The 16811-nt window shown below is 45.5% G+C and overlaps 1 protein-coding gene across 3 annotated transcripts in view; it reads right to left on the bottom strand.

The window, feature by feature from the left end:
- Nucleotides 1-2865: 2865 nt before the first annotated feature.
- Nucleotides 2866-16811, bottom strand: part of SMTNL1 (smoothelin like 1) — a 482219-nt gene continuing 468273 nt past the window's right edge. For all 3 annotated transcript variants that reach the window (XR_013277705.1, XM_077493209.1, XM_077493207.1), the window contains one exon: nucleotides 2866-3120. The gene's annotated coding sequence lies outside the window, so the exon portion shown is untranslated. The remainder of the gene's footprint in view (nucleotides 3121-16811) is intronic.

Here is a 16811-nt window from a genome sequence, read left to right as displayed (position 1 = left end):
ACACCCCTCTTCCTCTTCCACCCCTCTTCCTCTTCCACCCCTCTACATGACACCCTTGCACAATTTAATAAAATATCATACTATAAGGTGAACTCCTCAAAATCCAGTATTTTAGCTATCAATGTCCCTGAGCAAACTAAATCGCTTCTGGCAAAGCGATTTCCTTACCCTTGGTCTGCTGACCCCATTCCATACTTGGGAATATATTTAACTTCACCTAGTGCCAACACTTTCAAGGTGAATTTTCCGCCCCTCATATCATCTATACAACAGGAACTTATAAGGCTGAAGGGGTTCTATTTATCGTGGATGGGTAGATTGGCGGCATATAAAATGCTGATTCTTCCAAAGTTATTGTACTACTTTAGGGCCTTGCCAATCGCCATCCCTAGGTCATTCTTCACTTCAGCCCAATCACAACTACACAAATTCGTTTGGGGGGACAAAAAACCCAGATGCCCATATTCTTATCTTCTCAGGAAGAAAGATGTGGGCGGCATGGGTCTACCTGTTTTAAAAAACTACTACGTAGCGAGTCTATTAGACCAAACGAAATTTTGGATATGCCCCCAGGTGGAGAAGCAGTGGGCCTCGATTGAGAGCTCTTGGCTTCTACCCGGTACACCATATTCCACACTGTTGGCATCTATCATAACCACCAAGACCTTTAATTCAGCTTTCCCTATAGTACAACTGGTTGTGGACACGTGGAGAGGCTTTGTCAGGGACGGGGCGTTACTCCACCCCTCGATTGACATCCCTATCCCCCTCTCGTCCATATGCACACACGTCCCAGATCTGGATTTAGGGGCTTGGGAGAAGTTGGGTAATACATTGATCTCAGATTTGTTGGACGGTGGTAGACCCCTTTCTTTCGAGTCACTTATGCATAAATTTGAACTACCTAGGTCGGAATATTTTACTTATAGACGATTAGTCTCGTTCCTGTCTCAACACAAGGGTTCGGTTATTCCAATCCCATGACAAGCGTGGGCGTTCTGGTCTGATGTACCTAAGGTAAAGGGGGTATTTCTTTATTTTATAACTAACTACAAAACAAGAGCTGCTTTGTGAAATCCCCCCCATTTCATAAATGGGAAAGTGAGCTCTCTGCGAAGTTCTCGGACGATCAGTGGAGGAATGCAATTAAAAGTAACAGTGGATGCATCAGATCAGTTACGCATTGGGAAGTCTCACAAAAAATCCTACTTCGGTGGTATTATACCCCTTACATCAGGGCAAAATTTACCCAGGGAAGTCCAAATACTTGCTGGAGAGGGTGTGGGAGAGTCGGCACTTTGTGCCACATGCTTTGGGAGTGCCCCCTCATCAGAGGCTTCTGGAGAGGGGTGTTTTCCTTGGTCTCTAAAGTGACTGGAATCCTAAGTGTGGGATCTCCAGAGTTGGCGTTGCTAAACTTAAATATTGATCAGTTCCCACCTTCCTTGAGAATGATAGTGACCCAGATTCTATCTACAGCTAGACTATTGATAGCAAAATATTGGAAAAACCCCTGCCCCCCTGGCAAGGGGGAATTAATCAGAAAGATTGATGAAACGTATAAGCATGAGCAGCTACTGGCCAGTATGGAAGGAAAATTTTCAAGTTTTTGTTTCCAATGGTCCCCATGGACTAACATTAGGAATATTGCGTAATTGGATATTTCTTTTTCTGCTGTTTTCAAATACGGTGTTAAAATTCACCGTTATTTACCTGTTTTTTTTTCTGTATATTTTGAAAAATGCTACTGTTGTTATAACACAAAAAGGGGCTTGTCACCTTCTGGCGCCCAGGGGGTCACAGTGTACATTTCTATTTGTATGATGTGAACTGTAAATTGACACATGTATGTTTGCCATTGTTACCATCCATCTACCTTATCTGTACACTATGCAAGCCTTTCAATAAAAAATATTTCTTAAAAAAAAAAAAAAATGCCTAGAATTGAGAAATGGGAGAAGGACCTGGGACAGACTTTTTCACCCACACAACGACAGAAGATTATATATCTGGCATTGAACTCATCGATCTGCTCGCGGACTCAGGAATCCAATTATAAGATATTGACGCAGTGGTATTATACCCCGTCAAAACTCTGTAAGTTCTTTCCAGAGACTTCTGACCGTTGTTGGTGGTGTAATAAGGAACGGGGTACCTTGATGCATATATTTTGGCAATGCCCTAAGATAAGACAATATTGGCTAGAAGTACAAAAGATCTCTCAAAAATTTACATCATACCAGATCCCAGAAGACCCGGCCTTTTTTTGCTTCATTGTACAGAAATACCTTTACAAACATATAGGAAATAAATAATAATAATAATCGTTTTCCTTTTCTTTTTTTTTTGGGAGCTGGGTTAAGGGATAAAAAAAATAGATAAAAGATGAGGGAAGTTTGGGGGATCTATAATAGAGGGAAATAAGAATTATAATAGATAAAACTGGAATAGATAGATAATATATATAAATTGGAAAACACAATATGTAGATAGAACAACTTGGTTTAATTTATAAAAATGAAGAGTAAAATGGAATATGTTCTATAGGATATAAGATATATCTATGTAAGAAATGAATGTCTCTGTTGCCTCTTGTGATTGTTGTTCCCCCCTACTGGACTTATGTGATATAAATAAAGAAAGTAAAAAAAAAAAAATGCAGCTCAATTGCTTCAAAAGCATGTCAAAACACACCAAGGTCACACTACAAAATCACACTGAAAAGCAGATCAAGTCTCATCTGTACTAGCATGAACTTAGATGGACTAATAAATTTAGATGGACTTTGCCAGAAATATTGTATCAGAGACTGGGACTGTGTTATTGGTATACCCATAAACCGAACAAACACAAACTATTTATACATACAGGTAAAACATATTTTTATTTTTTTTCAAATAAACCATACAGGGAAGGTGACAAACATAAGCATCCATCAGATCAAATGGCATTTATACATTTTCCCAGTAACAGCCATATGGCATTGAATTAAGACACATCTTTTTCTGAAGTAGGTCCCGTCCACGCATTTCATAGCATGCAGCCACTTCTTCAAAGCTTAATACCTTTATATCAGTCCATTTTTTCATTGCTAAATATGTCATCATTTCCCAAGCTTATCTGTAAAAAAAAATCATATGTGAATTATCACTCAACATATATAATGTATTAAACATAATAATTAAACATAATTCTTCAAACACGTTGGATTTATGCTTCTCATAGTACTTACAGAATTATTATCATTCAGTCATACACATTAGTCTGTCCCCTGATTATTCACTATACTTTATACCAATGAGTGTGCTCTTATTGATCTCACTGCCACAGAGATTCATCCTCCTTCCACGATTTCCAAGATTTCAGTTTTTTTGCTCCTTATGGAGAAAGGGCACCATTAACAGGGGGATATATTTGCGGCAGAAATTCCCCCAAAGTAGAAAGAGGAAAAGAGACAGAGATCGACTGTTACCTTGAAGATGGAGTGTCAGGAATAGTGATAGACGAACATCTGATGGGACGGTTCGCCAACGCGATTGAGTGAACGCGTGCAAATGTTCGCTAACCGCAGGTTTGTAGCGGGTCCCGTTCATTTTAATGGCAGGCGAACATGACAAACCTCCAGGTCATATTTGCAGCCACAAAGTACTTACTAGCTGTGCACACATAGTCCCACAACATGGACACTGACATACCAGAAGTATTAAGCGAATCTGCAATTGACAAGCATTCTTTTTTTATCTGCGAAATTTCATCAATTCAGGAGCGCATGAAGGCCATGAAGGAGAGGCAAGGTCAGGCTATGAAGGGGGTGCAGGAGATGATCCTGCTATTGAAAACTTTTTTTTTTTTTACAAGTTATATAAATCGTTATAACATGTATTTTGTTTTTTGTAATATTGGTTTTAGTGTAATAGCTCGGCCTAAATCAATCAGAACTGACAGCAGCCGGTAAATACATGTCCATTCACATGTCTGTAAAATGGGTCCGCATCCGTTCCACAATTTAGCGGAATGTTTACAGACCCATTGATTTTCAATTCCAGTTCTGAAAAATTAGGCATTCCCAGCCTGGATAAAGAAGTAAGTGTCGGCCAGAACAGGCCCCAAAAATTAGCCAACAGGCGTTCACCTGACAGCAAAGAATTTAGTATTCTGTGGATGGAGGTACATTAGGCATTCACAGGATAAATACGGTTTGGCCATTACAGGCCCCAAAAATGAAGCATTCAACGGACATAAAAGGCCTTTTATGCCCCTGTATTTACCTAAGACATGGACCATGAGTTGTTATGGGTGGTGGTGGATATTTGTGGCCTGTCATGAGGAATTTGAATCAAACATGATCTACTGGTCACATGTGTTGAATTCCTCTGAGATCCATGCCTCATTCATTTTTAGAAATGTGAGGTAGTCAACACTGTTGTGAGCTAGGAGAGTGTGCTTATCGGTCACGATCCCCCCCGCTGCGCTGAAAATCCTTTTGGACAGGACACTGGATGAGGGGCAAGCCAACAGTTCCATTGCAAATTGTGCAAACTCTGGCCAGAGGTCAAGCCTGCCCACCCAGTAGTCCAGGGGTTCATCACTTATCAGAGCGTCCACATCGGCTGTTTACCTGATGTAGTCGGACACCTGTCGGTCTAGGCGTTCACTAATGCTGGATCCAGATGACAGCTGTCAATGGGTCGGCTGAAAGAATGATCTCATATCAGAAGTGACCAACACATCTTCAAACCGCCCTCTTCTTTTAGGCGCTGTTGGATTAGTACCCGCAACTGTTTCTCTGTGAGTGGAAATTCCTCTGCCAGCACACACAAAAGCAGAATGTAGCATTTCTCTAAGCAAGGCCTGGAAGTGCTCCATTCTGATAGCCCTCTGTGATGGTGGTAACATTTCCAGCATTTTTTGTTTGTACCGGGGTCTAAGTACATTGCCACCCAGTACTGGTCCTTGCCCCTTATGCTTTTTATACGGGGGTCCCTCTTAAAACACTGGAGCATGAAGGCCCCAATTTGCACTAAACTGGAAGCGGTGTGGTGGCCTGGCTCCTGCTCATCATCCATAATAATGTCGTCCTCGTTCTCCTCTCCCCATCCACAACAACAGGGATCCCAGAAAGGTTTAATGCATGCTCTTCTTGCTCCTCCTCATCCCCCCGACACCATCCTCCTCTGACTCTTCTTCAGACTCATGTTGTTGACTTGTCGCAGATGGAGTAGCCCCCCCCGGGAATTCATCCAGCATTACGACTTCCTCATCTTCCTGCTCCTGCTCCTCGACGGTTTGATCAATTACACGACGCAATGCACACTCCATAAAGAAGGCGTAAGGTACCATGACACTGATGGCGCCATGGCTGCAACTGACCAGTTTGGTGATCTCATCAAATGGCTGAAGAAGTCTGCATTTGTCACACATGAGCAGCCACTGGCACAGTGAAAAAAAACAAGCTCCCCAGAACCTGTCCTGCCACAGAGATCGTACAGGCAGGGGCGGATCCGGGGGGCAACAGAGCAATTGCCCCCCGAGAATTGCTGATGAATATGGCCCGTGGGGGACAGCGCGGCTGGTTCTGCGGGTGACAGCGCGGCCGGTTCCGCGGCCGTTTCCGCAGCCGGTTCTGCGGGTGAATGCGCTGAGTGCTGGTGAGTGGATGGGTGAGGGTGGCAGCTGGGCGGCTTAGGGTCTGAGGGCTGCTGGCCAATCAGGAAGCCAGTGAGCAGGGGAGCAGGGAGATGACATCATCTCTCACTGCCCTGCATCCCTCCAGTTCTGCCCTCACTGTCCGGGAAGCTGTGTGCAGCAGAGAGATTACATCATCTCTCTGCTGCCCATCTTCACTCTGGGAAACAACAAAAGACCACCTTAGCAGAAAAGTGAAACAGTAGATGACAATCCACAATGTGTGGTAGGCTACGTGGCAATCTGCAATGTGTGGCAGGGTATGTGGCAAGTGGCAATTCGCAATATGTGGCAAGTAACAATCTGCAATGTGTGGCAGGGTACGTGGCAAGTGACAATCAGCAATGTGTGGCAGGTGACGTGGCAAGTGGCAATCCGCAATGTGTGGCAGGTGACGTGGCAAGTGACAATCCGTAATATGTGGCAGGTGACGTGGCAAGTAACAATCCGCAATGTGTGGCAGGTGATGTGGCAAGTGACAATCCGTAATGTGTGGCAGGCTATGTGGCAAGTGACAATCCGCAATGTGTGGCAGGCTACGTGGCAAGTAGCAATTTGCAATGTGTGGCAGGTGATGTGGCAAGTAACAAGTGACATAGTAGATGACAATCCGAAATGTGTGGCAGGCTACGTGGCAAGTGGCAATCTGCAATGTGTGGCAGGTGATGTGGCAAGTAACAATCCACAATGTGTGGCAGGCTATGTGGCAAGTGACAATTGGCAATGTGTGGCAGGTGACGTGGCAAGTGAAAATCCGTAATATGTGCCAGGCGACATGGCAAGTGACAATGCACAATGTGTGGCAGGTGACATAGCATGTGACAATCTGTAATGTGTGGCAGGTGACGTGGCAAGTGACATGGAAAGTGACATTCTGCATTTGGTGACAAGTGACGTGGCAAGTAACAATCCGCATTTGGTGACAAGTGAAGTGGCAAGTGACAATCCGCATTTGGTGGCAGGCTACATGGCAAGTGACACGCTCAGGGCTCCCACTGATTCTGCATTATGGCGAGTTAAACCATTTAATTTTATATTTACAATGTAATAATAGAAATTATGCACTTCAATCATCCTGACACCATAACAACCATGGTGCAGTAATGATTGGAGCGCCAATACCAGCCATTTCCCATATAAATTGCCCCCAAAAAAACATATATTATAGCAGTGCCCCTCCCAAGACTAGACTCTGGATCCGCCTCTGCGTACAGGTAGTTGTTAACTGCATGTTTCTGCTGGAGCAGCCTATCAAGCATATACAAGGTTGAGTTCCATTGTGTCGGGCAGTCACAAATAAGACGTCTGACGGGCAGATTGTGTCGCCGCTGAATGTCAGCAAGGTGAGCCATGGCTGTGTAAGATCTTCTAAAATGGGCCAAAATTTTCTTTGCCTGCCGAAAGACATCCTGGACCCCAGGGTATTTGACAATGATTCGCTGCACAACCAAGTTCAAGACATGTGCCATGCATAGCACATGTGTAAATTTGCCCTGTTTCAATGAGCTGAGCAGATTGGCACTGTTGTCACAGACCACTTTACCAACTGTCAAATTGAGCGGTGTTAGCCACTGATCTGCCTGTGAATATAAAGCTGAAAGGAGTGTAGGGCCAGTGTGGCTCTTGGCTTCCAGGCACAACAGACGCAGAACAGCATGGAAGCGTATCACCTGGCATGTCAACTAGATTCTGGGGATCTTAGGCGGTGCAGCGGAAGAGACAGTAGCAGAGGAAAAGGAGGAGACAGCCGAGGAGGAGAGGGAGGAAGGAGTAGGAGGAGGAGAAGAAGAGGCAGGCCTGCATGCAATCCGTGGCGGTAAAACCAAATCTACACAGGTGCCACGTGTTACATGCTTGACGGCCGTCAGAAGGCTCACCCAGTGGGCAGTAAAAGTTGTATACCTTCCCTGCCCGTGTTTGCTAGACCACGTGTCTGTGGTAAGATGTATCTTGGCACCGACACTGTATGTCAGAGATACATTCACTTGCCACTGAACATGGCCATATAGCTCTGGGATGCCCTTCTGCGAGAAATATTTCCTTCCTGGGACCTTCCATTGTGGTGTTCCAATGGCCACAAATTTTAGAAAGGCCTCTGAGTCCACCAATTTATATGGCAGTAGTTGTCAGTTCCGACAAGCCAGCGGTCAACCGTTGGGCAAGAGGGTTATCATTAACATTAGAGATCTCGGAGTAGGCAGTAGCAGCGGGCACCAACCTCCTTGGGCTGATCTGGGTACTGTCGTCAGACTGCTGAGTGGCGGTTGTTGCTACCTCCTCTTCCTGATCCAATGCCAAGAATGTCTGCGCATCGGAAATATCTTGTGATGGATCGGAAAATAATTTCTGTGCCTCAGGTTTGGTGTGTCCTTTGACGTAATCTAATGCACCTTCTGCAACTTCCCGCTTTGGCTCCGGCCTGGTGCTCCTGCCCTACCCCTACCACCCCTGCGGAAGGGCCTGCCTCTTCCTCTGCCCGTCATTTTTTAAATGACCCTGTGACAAAAGTCTCTAGAGAAGGGCAGTATATGTGGAAGAAGGTATATAACACCCCACTTCAATCTGTTGTTTTGGGTGGCCACTGGTCTATCACACACAGTTATAAGACTTTTTTCTAATTGCGTTTGTCACTCTTTGTAGTTGTAGTATAGCTGCAGAACCGCTCAGCAGTCTAATTGCGTTTGTCACTCTTTGTAGTTTAGCTGCAGAACCGCTCAGCAGTCACAATGCTGCACAATACAAATCCACTATAATATGCTTTCTATATTAGAAAGTATATTATAATTGTATTACACGCCTATATACTGCACACCAAACAATAGTACACCTATACCAGTCCTTAAAAGGACTTTTGTGGACCTATATTAGTTTGTGTCATGTTGTGGAAAATTTTAGATGTATTTTTATATGTATTGTCATAAGAGTCCCCCTGTGTTCATTCTCCCCTAGCCCGCTCTAAAAGAGCTGACTGGGGCAGACTGATGCTAGTTGAGATCCGTTAGATAGTGGATAACTTCCTGATTTTGGAAAGAGGTGTTTGCGGAGTGAGGGTATGTCCACCAGCGAAAGGGCCCCTGTACACTGTACATTCGATCGTCTGGGACATATGCTTGCTCTACGAGGATTGGTTGTAGGCGGATGTGCACTCATTTTCTCTGCTGTGTCTGATCACCACATGTGGAGATAGGCAGTGCACATCTGTGGATAACCTTCCATCTACACGGAAGTGTACAATAATCCAGGTATACATTGTTCTCTGGAACAATGTATATTAAGGATTTCTATCAACGGAATTGTAGTCATCGTTCATTGGTTTTGTATGGTTCGCATCATTGAAAGCATTTAGTCAGTTTGCGTCACTGACTATTTGAATGTATACATGTCTGTGATTGGTTCTTTTGAAGGAAAACAAATGTCTGGCTGTCTGTGAAGACACCACTTTCTTCTGTATTGTATTGCATTGTATTGTCCTTATATGGGCATTCACATCCTGTGTTGCTGCTGTGAGGTCACAAGCTTTGTAGGAGGTGTTTAGCTAGTTGGAGGCAAACCCTCCAGGGCGTGGTTTCCTGTTGATATGTAAATAAAAGCAGATTGCTCAGGTCAGAGCTCAGAGATGCTGCCTGATTAGAGACTGTAAGCATGCTGGTGATGTCTCTTTAATGGGGAACCAGAGAGGACTGCTGAGAAGCAGCCAGGCTGAGATGAGGATGTAGGGATGTGGGTGATGTCTGAATACTTGGATGAGTGGGTTTGAAAGTAAGGTAAAATATTATATCATTGGGGCGTGACCTGATGCTGTATGGAGTAGGATGTGCTGGCCCTGAGCTCCGGCAAATAATCCTTTTAAAATCCTCAGGCTCATACAATACTGACTGCAAATACCTGTACAGGTACCTGGGCATATCCTTCACACTCCAGCAGACCCCCGGCGACCCTCAGATTAGCGGCAGTCCACGCGGAACGGCGATCTCCCAATCAGCGTCCGACAGCTTCAGGAAAGTCCCCGGCTTCGGCCTACTCCTGGACTCCATCTTGGTACACCTGAAACTCCGGCCAGCGCTGCAATCGGACCCTGAAACCCACAGGACCACCCTACCTGAGCCTGAAACCTGCTGCATGGTCACCCCAGACCCCTTGAGGTATGTCCCCAACCAAATCGCAGAAAGCGGCTGCAGCTAAATTGGATCAGTTTCGCAGACTGGAAAAAGGGAGCATGGAGGTTGGTGGGGCCCCCGGGAAGGTGGGGGGGAGTGAGCCACAAACCAGGGACACTGATAGACTGCTTGAAGCGATCACGTTGTGCAGAACCTCACTCACAGTGCAAATTGAGGAGGTGAAAATGGATATTTCCCTCATTAGGCAGGACTTTTAAAAGCTCAGGGACCAGGTGACGGAAGCAGAGACCAGAATGAGCACAGTGGAAGACGCCATTCTGCCCCTGCAGTCCTCCTCAGACCGTATGCAACAGCCGATACGCCAACTCCAGTCCAAACAGGATGACATGGAGAACAGGTTGAGAAGGTGCAATTTACGCTTTATTGGTTTGCCGGAGGGGACTGAGGGAAGGGACACTACTACGTTTCTTGAACAACTCCTCATTACCACAAACAGAAGGGAAGCATTCTCTCCCATGTTCGCAGTGGTGCGAGCGCACCGCATGCCAGCCAGACCCCCCCCACAGGGAGCTCCCCCCTGCACCTTCATAGCCAAACTACTTAACTACAAAGACCAAGATGCGGTGCTGCGAATGGCAAGAGAGAAGGGCAACATTCCTGTGGGTAATGTTAAAGTGGCCATTTTCACAGACTTTTTGGCAGAGATACAACGCCGCCGCCAAACCTTTCTGGAGGCCAAACGCAGGCTAAGAGATAAGCACTACAAATACTCCATGCTTTTCCCTGCCCGCCTCAGGGTGGAACATGATGGCCGACCGCTATTCTTTGAAGATCCGGAGGATGTCATATCCTGGTTGCAACAACGAGCCCCACCTGAAAGAGCCGGGTGACCGTGACCTAGGTACTTCATTTGGACCCATTTACCTGTATACTTTATCCTATTTTTAAATTTTTTTTCTCTCCTTGCTCTGTACTCACAACAGCACCTGGTACAACTTCCCCTTCTTTTAATTTTTATTTTTTCTCCCCCTAAAACCACTTACCGGGTGACTCATTCAATCACATGGGAAACTTACTGTGTTATGATTGCTTCGAAACAAGGGTTACACCGCTCATGATGAGCTCCTCTCGACATTGGAAACCCAGGAAGACTTAAATGTGAGTACAGAGTATGCACTTCAGAGAATTGAAAGCCTTATTTCTCCTATCTACTACACTACTTGAATTGACATACTATTCTAGATCACACTGCCTTAGGAGATGCCGGGATGCAGAGTCCTACTATTTGCATACAGTGTGCAGTGAGACTTTACCCCACGAACCTCTGGGAGTCGCTACGGTGCTGGATGGAACTTTTTTAGATGCTTCATGCCTACTTATGGAGGGCGTGTGGACAGGGGAACCCCGATCCATCCTAATTTGTTTATGTGGTTGACATCCCCTGTTCGACTTGCAATCCAGATACCTAGATTTTTGTATTACCTCCTAGGCATATGTTGGGCGATAGCGCACTTCCCGGTTGGGACACAACAGTTCAGGGATCAAGCCCGCACCAGTTGGTTTGTTCTGTTTTTTTGATGTTATGCATACTGTACCTGACCAGCAGGTGTCACCTTATGAAAAAGAGTTCTGTGACTGCATGTCTGTGTTATGTGAGGTATTTACACTGAAGTTCAGGTTGGGCTCCGCAAACCCACGCATCTTGTACGCGGGGGAAATGAGGCCCACTGTGCTTATGCTATTTGACCCCCAAAAATTCCCACCATGACGTCCTTAAAATTCGTCACGTGGAATGTGAGGGTTTGTACGCAAGAAAATTAAGCGTGCAGCAGTCCTTGCTTTCCTCAAAAAACAACATGCAGATGTGATAGCCTTGACTGAGACACATATCGAGGGAAGCGTCCAGATGGCACTTCGCCGTCCATGGGTTGGCTGGACATTTCACTCTACCCATACATCCCATGCTAGAGGTGTTTCTGTTTTGATTGCTAAATCAGTGCATTGAGCTGTGTGAACTGTCCACAGACATACAGGGTCGATATGTGTTTCTCTCAACTAAAATCTATGGTGAACCTTTACTTATACTGGCTTTTTATGTGCTACCTCCGTTTAACCTCACGGTAATTGAGGAAGGACTATCCTTCATGACCCGTCATTCTTCCATACCCGCAGTCTGGATGGGAGACTTCAATACTACACTTAACCCAACCCTAGACAGGCTACAAGTGACTCCACCCGCCCGGAACGTACCTACCGAAACCAAGCTGTCCAGGCTTATTTCCGCCTTTCATTTAACCACTTAACAACCGCCCATTGCCGATTAACGGCTTCAGGGCGGTTGTTTAACTCTGAGAGGCCGTTAATTAACGGCCTCCCAGAATTCTGCTCTCGCACGCCCCCTGGGGCGCGCACACGAGATCATCCGTGACCGCCGGGTCCATTGGACCCGGCGCATCACGGATCACGGTAAACGGCCGCTCGTCGCGCCCGTTTACCACGTGATCGCTCCGTCAAATGACGGAGTGATCACTTGTAAACAAACCGGCGTCATAACATGACGCCGGTTCCTCCCTCCCCCTCTCTGTACCGATGGGTACAGCGGAGGGGAAAGAGATCGGTGTCAGCAGCGATGTGGGCTGCATCTGCAGTGCCCACATCGCTGCTCACCAAATTTAACCCCTCAATACCCTGCCAATACTCTGCCAATACCCTGCAATACTCTGCAGTACCCTGCCATTACTCTGCAGTACCCCCCATTACTCTGCAGTACCCTGCCATTACTCTGCAGTACCCCCCATTACTCTGCAGTACCCCCCAATACTCTGCAGTACCCGCCATTACTCTGCAGTACCCGCCATTACTCTGCAGTACCCGCCATTACTCTTCAGTACCCCCCATTACTCTGCAGTACCCCGCCATTACTCTGCAGTACCCCCCAATACTCTGCAGTACCCTGCCATTACTCTGCAGTACCCCCCAATACTCTGCAGCACCCTGCCATTACTCTGCAGTACCCTGCCATTACTCTGCAGTACCCCCCAATACTCTGCAGTACCCGCTATTACTCTGCAGTACCTGCCATTACTCTGCAGTACCCCCCATTACTCTGCAGTACCCCGCCATTACTCTGCAGTACCCCCCAATACTCTGCAGTACCCTGCCATTAATCTGCAGTACCCCCCATTACTCTGCAGTACCCCCAATACTCTGCAGTACCCTGCCATTACTCTGCAGTACCCTGCCATTACTCTGCAGTACCCCCTATTACTCTGCAGTACCCTGCCATTACTCTGCAGTACCCGCCATTACTCTGCAGTACCCCCCAATACTCTGCAGTACCCCCCAATACTCTGCAGTACCCTGCCATTACTCTGCAGTACCCCCCAATACTCTGCAGTACCCTGCCATTACTCTGCAGTACCCCTCTTTACTCTGCAGTACCCCCAATACTCTGCAGTACCCCCCAATACTCTGCAGTACCCCCATTACTCTGCAATACCCCCCAATACTCTGCAATACCCTGCAATACCCTGCCATAAATTGCCATACCCAGCCATACTCGGTGATACCCTGCAATACCCAGCCATAGACGCCCCCCACCCCTCACCACCCCCCGGTGCTTCTACCAACTCGCCAGTACGATCAAAGCCAGAATTTTTTTTTTTTTTTTTAATTTCAGGCTTCCCAGCCTAGAGGTGAGATGTGGGGTCATATTGACCCCCAGATTTCACTGTAAAGAGGACCTGTCACCCCATATTCCTATTACAAGGGATGTTTACATTCCTTGTAATAGGAATAAAAGTGATCAAAAACTTATTTTTGGGGAAAAAAATGTCAAACTAAAATAAATAAAGTAAAATGAACAAAAAAAAATAAAAAATTTAAAGCGCCCCTGTCCCCATGTGCTCGCATGCAGAAGTGAACGCATACATAAGCCCCGCCCACATATGAAAACGGTGTTCAAACCACACATGTGAGGTATCGCCACGAACGTTAGAGCGAGAGCAATAATTCTAGCCCTAGACCTCCTCTGCAACTCAAAACATGTAACCAGGAAAAAAAATTTAAAGCGTCGCCTATGGGGATTTTTTAAGTAGCGACGTTTGGCGCCATTCCACGGGCATGTGCAATTTTGAAGAGTGACATGTTTGATATCTATTTACTCAGCATAACTTCATCTTTCACTTTATGCAAAAATTGGGCTAACTTTACTGTTTTTTTTGTTTTTTTAAGCACAAAACTGTTTTTTCCCCCAAAAAAACGCGTTCGAAAAATTGCTGCGCAAATACCGTGTGAGATAAAAAATTTCAACGACCACCATTGTATTCTCCAGGGTCTTTGCTAAAAAAAAATATATAATGTTTTGGGGTTCTCTGTAATTTTCTAGCAAATAAATGATGATTTTTACATGTAGGAGAGAAATGTCAGAATTGTCCTGGGTGCTCCAGAACGCCTGATGGCGCTCCCTGCATGTTGGGCCTCTGTATGTGGCCACACTGTGTAAAAGTCTCACACATGTGGTATCGCCGTACTCGGGAGTAATAGCAGAATGTGTTTTGGGGTGTAATTTGTGGTATGCATATGCTGTGTGTGAGAAATAACCTGATAATATGACAATTTTGTGGAAAAAAAAAACAAGGAAAAAAAATCTTGATTTTGCAAAGAATTGTGGGAAAAAATGACAACTTCAAAAAACTTATCATGCCTCTTACTAAATACATTGGAATGTCTTCTTTCCAAAAAGGGGTCATTTGGGGGGTATTTGTACTTTTCTGGCATGTTAGGGTCTCAAGAATTGAAATAGGCCGTTAGTCCTTCAGGTGTGATCAATTTTCAGATATTGGCACCATAGCTTGTGGACTCTATAACTTTCACAAAGACCAAATAATATCCACCAATTTGTACTTATTTTTACCAAAGATATGTAGTAGTATAAATTTTGGCCAAAATTTATGAAGAAAAAATTACTAATCTGCTAAATTTTATAACAGAAACGAAGAAAAATTAATTTTTTTCGCAGAATTTTCGGTCTTTTTTCTTTTATAGCACAAAAAATAAAAAACCCAGCGGTGATTAAATACCACCAAAAGAAAGCTCTATTTGTGTGAAAAAAAGGACAACAATTTCATATAGGTCCAGTGTTGCATGACTGAGTAATTGTCATTCAAAATGTGAGAGCACCAAAAGCTGAAAATTGGTCTGGTTATTAAGGGTGTTTAAGTGCCCAGTGGTCAAGTGGTTAATAGACACATGGCGCCACCAATTCCCACGCGTAAGCTCCTACTCGTGTTTCTCATCTACGCACAACTCAATGTCTCGTATAGATCTCATACTAGTCTCCCGTAGCCTATTACCTAGATTGCTGGAGGCTGCATTCTCCCCCAGGACATTATCGGACCATAGTCCCTATTGGATCACATTGAGCGTTCCCATTGACAAACCACCGAGGACCTGGCGCCTGAATCCATTCTGGCTGTCACTCCTGCCGGAAGGCAATGAGCTTGAGAGCAAATTTCAACAATACTTTATGGAGAATGATGATTCGGCATTGCCCTCGGTGGTTTGGGACTCATTTAAGCTATTTGCTCGCTCAGTGTTAATCGCAGATATCAATAAGGTTAAGGCAGATGCTGCTGTTGCCCTCGGTAAGGAGATGGCGGACCTGTCCACCGCTGAGCGAGATTTTGCCACTGACCCGACTCCTGCAAAAGCCACCACACTCAAACTACAAACCAGAGTAGCTACCCAATTACAATTCCAAAAGGCAAGACAGAAAGTTTTCTTCTCCAGGCAGAAGATGTTTGAGCATGGGGAAAAGGCGGGGAAATTATTGGCGTATCTGGTGCACAGTGAGGATAGGCCCCCAGTGGTAATTACGTTAAATGACCCTGGAGGACGACATATCACAGACCCACCTACGGTAACTTCCATGTTCAGAGAATTCTTTACAGAGCTATACCGAACAACAGCCCCCGCTGTGACTGACTCAATGTCCCTTTTCTTTGAAAGAGTTGCTCTTCCGCAGCTTACACATGAACAAACTGACCTCTTGGAGGCACCCCTCACTGCAGACGAAATACAGACGGCCATAGCTAGTTTTGCCAGGTCTAAATCCCCAGGTTCAGATGGCCTCCCAATTGAGTTTTATTCCCAATTCAGAGACACTCTTGTCCCCAAATTATTGACCCTATACAATCATCTTTTTGAATCTAGAGCTCTACCCCCTTCCATGACCGAAGCAACAATAGTTCTAATCCCTAAACCAGGGAAAGACCCAGGATACCCAGAGTCTTACCGCCCCATATCCTTGTTACAGGTTGATGTTACAATACTAGCCAAAGTCTTGGCCATTAGGCTTAATCGAGTCATCCTATCATTAATCCACACGGACCAGGCGGGCTTTATGCCCGGTCGGAACACCTCATTTAACCTTAGGAAACTATTTATAAATATGCAAGCCACACATGAGGAGGTTGGAACACGGGTGGTGGTGACCCTAGATACGGCAAAAGTGTTTGATTCGGTAGAGTGGAAATACCTTTGGAGATGCTTGGAGGGATATGGTTTTGGTCCCAAATACATTCAGTGGGTACAACTGTTGTATCAAGCACCCACTGCCAAAGTGGTGGCCAGTGGGTGGAAGTCTCGTGTGTTTGACCTCAGCAGAGGCACGAGACAGGGCTGCCCCTTGTCCCCACTGCTCTATGCCCTTGCGGCGGAACCACTGGCAATATCTATTCGAGCAAACCTGGAGATTAGAGGTCTGACAATGGGTTCCTTGATTGAGAAAATTAGCATGTATGCAGATGACACATTATTGTACTTGGCCGACTCGGGCCTGTCCCTGCAGACTGCACTCCACACGATTGAACAATTTGTAATTTTCTCGGGGTTAAAGATCAACTGGGATAAGTCTCAGGTTCTACCACTTGACAGCTTCCCATCCTCTGAGTCCCAGGCTAGTCTTCTGTTAAAAAGAAGCAGTGTCATTAAATACCTAGGGATACA

This window comes from Lithobates pipiens, unplaced genomic scaffold, assembly GCF_037356315.1.
Source record: "Lithobates pipiens isolate NorthernLeopardFrog02 unplaced genomic scaffold, aLitPip1_a1.2 Scaffold_19, whole genome shotgun sequence".
Lineage (NCBI taxonomy): Eukaryota > Metazoa > Chordata > Amphibia > Anura > Ranidae > Lithobates > Lithobates pipiens.
This window is presented reverse-complemented; position numbering and strand designations above follow the sequence as displayed.